The sequence below is a fragment of the Papaver somniferum genome, chromosome 5, assembly GCF_003573695.1.
Source record: "Papaver somniferum cultivar HN1 chromosome 5, ASM357369v1, whole genome shotgun sequence".
Lineage (NCBI taxonomy): Eukaryota > Viridiplantae > Streptophyta > Magnoliopsida > Ranunculales > Papaveraceae > Papaver > Papaver somniferum.
The window spans coordinates 67686937-67693759 of NC_039362.1; the positions used below are offsets into that span (position 1 = coordinate 67686937).

A 6823-nucleotide genomic window follows, 5' to 3' on the forward strand; every position below is an offset into this window, starting at 1 on the left:
TCCTTGCACATCCATATCCACATAAGCAATGATTTCATAATACGGCTTCAATCTATGGCCGTTCACCTTTAAATTTGTTCCATCTCTAAGACTAGAAATTTCAACTGCGCCATGAGAATAAACATTAGTAACAACATACGGTCCAATCCATATGGACCCGTAGCTTACCAGGAAATAGTTTAAGACGAGAATAAAATAAAAGAATGTTGATGGTGTATTTTTGTTTAAGGATAAAATTGTAAAAGCCGAACTTAATACGCTGACATCCTGCAAAGGATAAAGCTATCCGAGTGATGAATACTTCTTCACTTTATTAATTCACCTAGAATGGAGCATGTGGCAACAATCCCTGTGAATTAGACACACCCAGAACGGAGCATGTAGCAACAATCCCGATTTTCTGTAGATTTATAGCATTATTAATTAATGCCTTATTAGCCTTGTATTTCATGTGATGTTCCCGGGAACCCTCACTATTGGTGCGGCATGAGGACTGAGTGTTGCTCCTAACAGAGTAACACGAATCTCCGAGTGTCAATAGTGAGGCATGCACGAAATGCACGTACAGGCTATCTCTCGATGTGTTATACTAGCCTGATTGAGTAAAGTCTCTCGATGTGTTATACTAGCCCGATTGAGCATTCCTCTCGGTGTGTTATACTAGCCCGATTGAGTATAATCTGGACTGCCCGTGCCAGTCTCAGAAATAATCATGACCACGCAGGTTGGCCGCATGATTCGATAGCCTAGACGATCCTCAGTAGGAGCAGGATATCACCACAATGACCACCAGCGGGCCTGTTTTTGCCCTGGTCGGTCGAATACATACCACGCCCTTCAAATAGCCACCAAACGCCAGTCCAGAGTTGGATGTCCAGGCTGGTGTGGAGCAGAAGGATCGCGCGACAAGGGCCTACCAAGGCAGACTTAAAAACAGTCACGGTCGTCCAACTTCGCCGGCATAGTTGGACGACGTAGATTTTTCCAGGTCCGGTCGGACAAGTATCGTGGTGTACACTGGCGGGCCCCCTTCCTACCTGCATAATCGATCCTCCCCTGACCTAGCCACGAAATGACATGTGGTTGCCTGAAGTTGGGCCAGCGTGAGGCTTAAAAGGTCGCAGGAAATTCCACTAAGGGTCTCAAATTGATCACGACCATCCAACTTCACCAGCATGTTTGGATGTCTTAGATCAGGACTATGACCGTCAGTCAGGTATCACCATGTTCACCACCGTCCCAATGTGGGTCCCACGTGGTCGGCCAATCCAAACGAAGAGCATAGCATGCAAACTCGTCCGGCCAAAGTAGCATGCACGCGGCCAACATAAAACCCTAATTAGGGTTTGCGGCATATTACATGTGCGTAAATCGATCACGAGCGTCCATCTTCGCCATCCTGGATGAAGGGTGCAGGAATAGACTAAGGAGGTCCAGAGAGTATCTACATGATCACCGTGGGCCCGTCTACCTCTATGTCCGACCGACCAAAGTAAGGCAGGACCAGACGCCTCGATTCGTGCGCCCTGAAGATGGCATGTCGCGCCCCTTTGGAAATCCTTTGCGGCGCAGGATTCCGGCCGCAAATCGATCTCAGCCAGTCCTCTTTACCGGTAAACTTGAGTGGCCTAGATCGCATCTTCATGGGGCAGTGAGGTATGGACATGCACACCGGCAAGCCGTCTACACGCCTGCCCGGTCGGTCCTGTCAAAAACACCTTCCATGCTTGGTTTCGACGAAGCTGAAGAGTGATGCTTGCGCACCTCTTCAAAACCCTAAAACTTCATCAACGGTCGCAGATGAGCGTCATATATCATCTTATCCGTCCAACTCTACTAGCTTGGTTAGGCAGCCCAGTCTAGGAGTTAAATGGCCAATAAGGTGTCGTGGTGATTACCATCCGTCACTCTACCACATCATGTGATCGGCCAAGGGAGGGCTTGTATGTGCAACCTCCAAACTATTATTCGAAGATAGCTAAGCATGCATCTGTTCTAAGACGCTTAATCCGTGACTTACTCCGTTAAGCCTTAAAACAACGATGCTTCATACACATTGATTATATTCGATGCATTACATGTATAGAGTACGCCCGATATTTCTTGAGTATCGACTTCCTAAATAACTTAGTCATTTAACCTAGCACCGTATGCTACCTTCTGTGGGTCCCACGATCCACACAATTGAGACATCAAGCATGTCACAAACTGGGGGATACATACTAAGGTATTGGTCTGGCAGTTTACAGCGTGCAACGCGCCATCACAAGAACGTGTCAGGAAGACATGGACGATTAGTGATGATGGGAGAAGTGGGCTTATACCTGATTGTGTGACAATCACTCACACGACTCCACTACTCCATCACTCCACCTCCTCCACTTACCACGAGAGACGTGGGTTAGGCTCAATGACTAATATAAATAGGTTCTCCTCCCTATTTCCAACACATACAAGACAAAAACCAAGTGTTGATACAACGTATTCAAACATCCAGAGCTGATTGCTTACATTATTGCAAGCCAGTTCGGTATTCTGATACAAGTCATAAACAACCAACACCTCCACAATCTCAACACCTTCTTCGCTTCCCTCCCTAAGATCAACCCCATCTCCTTCACTTTGTGACCGAAGCAAGTCTGGAATGACCATTTCTTGGTTTAGGCCAGAATTGTACAGATTGATCTCTCGAATCAAAAGCACTCCCGTGCAGTGCATTTTTTTAGGGTTTAGATTCATTTCTCATCCACACACGCCAAATTACCAAAGCCAACAGAAATAGTTTTCACCCATAAACAAAAAACTTTTTGCCCCACAACAAAATCCTTTCGAGAAATCATCTTGTCATGGAAAAGTTTCGTCTTTTCCTTGTAAATACGAGAGCTCTCGTAAGCATCATTACGTATCTCCTCTAGCTCGTTGAGTTGTAACTTCTTTTGTTTCCCCGCATTGTCATAATCCATGTTGCACATCTTTATCGCCCAATATGCCTTGTGTTCATGTTCAACCGGAAGATGACAAGCTTTTCCATAAACCAACTGATATGGGGACATACCAATCGGTGTTTTGTACGCCGTTCTATATGCCCATAATGCATCATTAAGCCTATAACTCCAATCTTTCTGTGTTGTGTTTACGGTTTTCTCAAGAATGGATTTAATCTCACGGTTCGACATTTCGGCTTTCCCACTAGTTTGTGGGTGATACGGCGTACCAACCTTCTGTGTTATGTTGTACTTCTTGAGTAGAGCATGAAAGGATTTCTGGAAATGTGAGCCTCTATCATTGATAATCACTCTTGGTGTACCATGTCTAGAAAAAATATATTCCTTCACAAACTCACAAACAACTTGAGAATCATTAGTAGGGGTGGCTTTAACTTCTACCCATTTTGAAACATAATCCACAGCAAGAAGTATATAATATTTTCAGTTAGAATTGACAAAAGGACCCATAAAATCAATTCCCCACACATCAAATACTTCAACAGTAAGAATTGGTGTGAGTGGCATTTGATTTCGAGCACCTAGATTGCCCGTTCTTCACTACACCATTTTTAAGGGATTGACAACTTAGATTAGAAACAACATAGCGCCGTTGCTAATTTCCTGTTGCTAATGTTGGTTGCTAATGTTTCGCAATGGCAGATTCTTGTTGCTAATTTTGCAACCACCAATTGTAGGTTGCGAATAGCAACTACTCTACGTTCAAGCGTGCGAAGTGCGTATGTGGTCGGGAACACTAGGACTAATTTTTACGCCCAAATCAAACTTCGGTCAAGTCTTCTTGTTTTTCTTTCCACCCTTCAGCCAAAGCTATATCCCCTGCCTTGTCGTTTTTTTCCCTTCTCATTTTTTCTCCGCAACAGATTCATCTCTTTCATCTCCTCTCCATCTCTGAAGCTTCATGTCTTCTCCTCTGAAGAACTGCGTGATTATAGAACTTCATCTCTCTTTCAGCTCTAAACCCACTGAAATCAACAGCCAGGGTATAATCGTTCGCATAATCCTTTCACTTCTCTTTATAGGGTTTTTAGATTTTGATTTCTAGGGTTTGCATAATCTTTTTCTTTAATCGATTTTAGGGTTTCAACTGTGGATCTGCTTTTTTTCGATTTCAGGGATTTTGATTTTAGGGTTACATCTGTGAATCTGCTATGAGAAAGGTAAGTCTCTGTTTGTTTTTCTTCAATTTCCATTTATTATTTCTTAACTTTAATTTGATGAAATCATATATTTTCTTGTGCTCAGCTTGAAATCGTTCCAGTCGATTTCATGATTGAATAATTTGTCTCAAGTAAATTAGGTCAAACAAATTTTAAGGAGATTCAATCAAATTTCAGGTACAATTTTTATTGAAACCCTTTAAAGATTTGTTTGTGTTAATTGGTTCCTTCTTCACCAACATTTTCATCATACATGTATATCCAAGGATTCTTTGGTGTTTGTTGGGTTCCTCTATATGTTTACTATAGCTAAATGGGTTTGTAAATATACCCTATATAACTTTTTTTTGTAAATATTTTTGTCATCTGTTTAGGCAGGTGCTGATCCAAATGGTGCACCAGATGGAATAAAAGCTCTTCCACTTGCTGCAGGGGTAACACAAATCATCAAGCTGCTGGTTGATGCTGGTGCAGATTTAGATGTTAAAAATATAGTAAGTTGATTTTACTTTTGGTCTTTATTCATTTAGTGGGCATCAACTGTTGTAACTGCTTGAAATGGTACTTACGAAGTGATTGCCTTGATTATTCCTTCCTTGGGTTAGAAAGGCGCGCCAGTTTCTTAATCCTACGTTTAGTTTTTGTTGTGCTTCTTAAAATGAAAATAAGTAGTGGTGTGCTATGGGTCGATTATGAAAGTCGACTTTTTCTTGTCACAACGCGGACTAAAGCCAATTGAACTCGCAGCTGTTGTCGGTAATCCTCAAGGTGTTGAGATTCTTTTTCCCGTGACTTCTCATATTCCATCATATGATGACTGGAGCATAAATGGAACAATGAAGCATGTGGAATCTAAGAAGTTCAAGAAATGATTACCGAGTTTGATTTTGATGGTTGTCTTGCTAACACCGATGCGAGAAGGTAATGTAATTTTTTTGAGAACAATAACTGTTTCTACTCTTAGATTTTTCTGTTGAATATCCTGTACCATGTCCGAGATCACAAGTGTCCAGCTCATGTTTCATATGCTCTTCCCAACTTTTTCCATCTGTCCTCCTTGTGATCCCATTTTAAAGGGTAATACTAATGAAGGTTAAAAAATAAGGGTTGTCTGTGTTCTTTGGAGGCCTGGCATGGGCATAAGATCTGAAAGATCCTCCTAAGATCAAACTAAAAAATTTGGAGGCTTGGCATGGGCATAACCCTGGTCTTTGTGAATTTTATTGATATACATGATTCATCTTGACACTTTTAACTCTTTTTAGGTGTTTCACTCGATGTGCTTTCACCTGGTATCAAGGCAATTTTTAACTGTCTTTCCCGGTCAAAGGTCTGGCAAGATAATTGTTTATCGTCGTTCAAAGTTCCTTAACCAGTGCTTCTACATGTTATGATATTTAATGAATTTTGTGTGTGATTTGTACAGAATTGCGCAAAAGAAGCCACCTGGTATCGTCATCGATGGTCTCTGGGTGTATAAAGGCTGGAAGACTATCAAATATGATGGTGTTGCTGGGTTTACCGCGGGTTCAACATTTCTTGTGTTGGAATTATTGTCATCTGTGGTCTCTACTTCGGATTGTACGACTCTCTAAAGCCAGTTCTTTTGAATGGTGACTTAGCGGTTAGTACGAGTCATTCTTCCTTTTCCTTGTTGTGTTACTATAAGTTATGTGGAATGCTTACTGGGGAAGGAGTATGAAACTGTCATGAATTTATGATTCTAATGCTTGTATTTTCTCTTGTTTGAACATTTCAGGATAGTTTCTTGCTTCTCCACATGCTTGTGGTACATCTAGATGAATGTTCAGAAGTACTCTATCGTGCCATATCTTTCCAACTACGACCAAAAGTCTGTATATGTAAGATTATAATTAATCCCACAAATTTTTTACTGAGAACCTGCTCCACCTCAATAATTCCTCACCTTCGTATTCTACGTTTGTGCAGGAGTCACCAACACCGTCAAAAATGATTGTTCCTTTTCCGTCTTTTCCAACAGCTTGACATGTTCAGCAGGTTAACTTACATAAATACTACTTTACCAATTTATTCTTGTCAACTTTGTTTTTAGCCGAGTTTAAGCATCAATTTCCAGTATGGTTTCTATTTTAACCCCTTGAAGCTTATTACAACTTTTATTCTTCCTACATCTCATGCAGACCAATATGCATTGTCCAAGTACATTGTTGGGTCCTTTATGGTAGAATCCCAGGCTGGGAAGGTAGGGATGACCGTGGAGTCTGATCTCAAACTAGCTCAACTTCAACATCATCTTCCTGCAAATGAACCAGGCAGGCTTATGCAACTTGTTGAGGGCACTACAGGGGAAGATAATATATCTTTAAGTGTGAAGGTAAGCGTTTGATATTTAAGTTAATGTAGGACGTTTCTCCAAATCAAAGATTTTGTTTGAAGTTGTATTAATGTCTGAAATGGTGATAGTTCAATTCTTATAGTAACTGCACCATTGTCAACTAGCCAGTAGTGTATCGTTGATTTTGACCAGGTCAATGAAGACTTGACCTGTTCTTTTAATGTTGCAAAAAAGTAGCAACATCAGTAATCTGTTACTAAATTAGAACCAGAACCAACAGTACTTGGTTCCGGGTAGGGGTATTCCTGTAATTAGCAACATATTCGCAACAGCAAAATGGT

The 6823-nt window shown here is 41.2% G+C and overlaps 2 long non-coding RNA genes across 2 annotated transcripts; both read left to right on the plus strand.

Annotated features, from left to right (window-relative positions):
- The first annotated feature begins 4290 nt into the window (after positions 1–4290).
- LOC113277492 lies at positions 4291–5495 on the plus strand. Its single transcript, XR_003324955.1, has 4 exons — positions 4291–4342; positions 4540–4659; positions 4913–5086; positions 5431–5495. It is a non-coding gene; the product is annotated as an uncharacterized LOC113277492 (long non-coding RNA).
- A 129-nt stretch (positions 5496–5624) lies between these two features.
- LOC113277491 lies at positions 5625–6597 on the plus strand. The gene is made up of 4 exons (XR_003324954.1): positions 5625–5789; positions 5925–6027; positions 6116–6184; positions 6328–6597. It is a non-coding gene; the product is annotated as an uncharacterized LOC113277491 (long non-coding RNA).
- Positions 6598–6823: the final 226 nt, after the last annotated feature.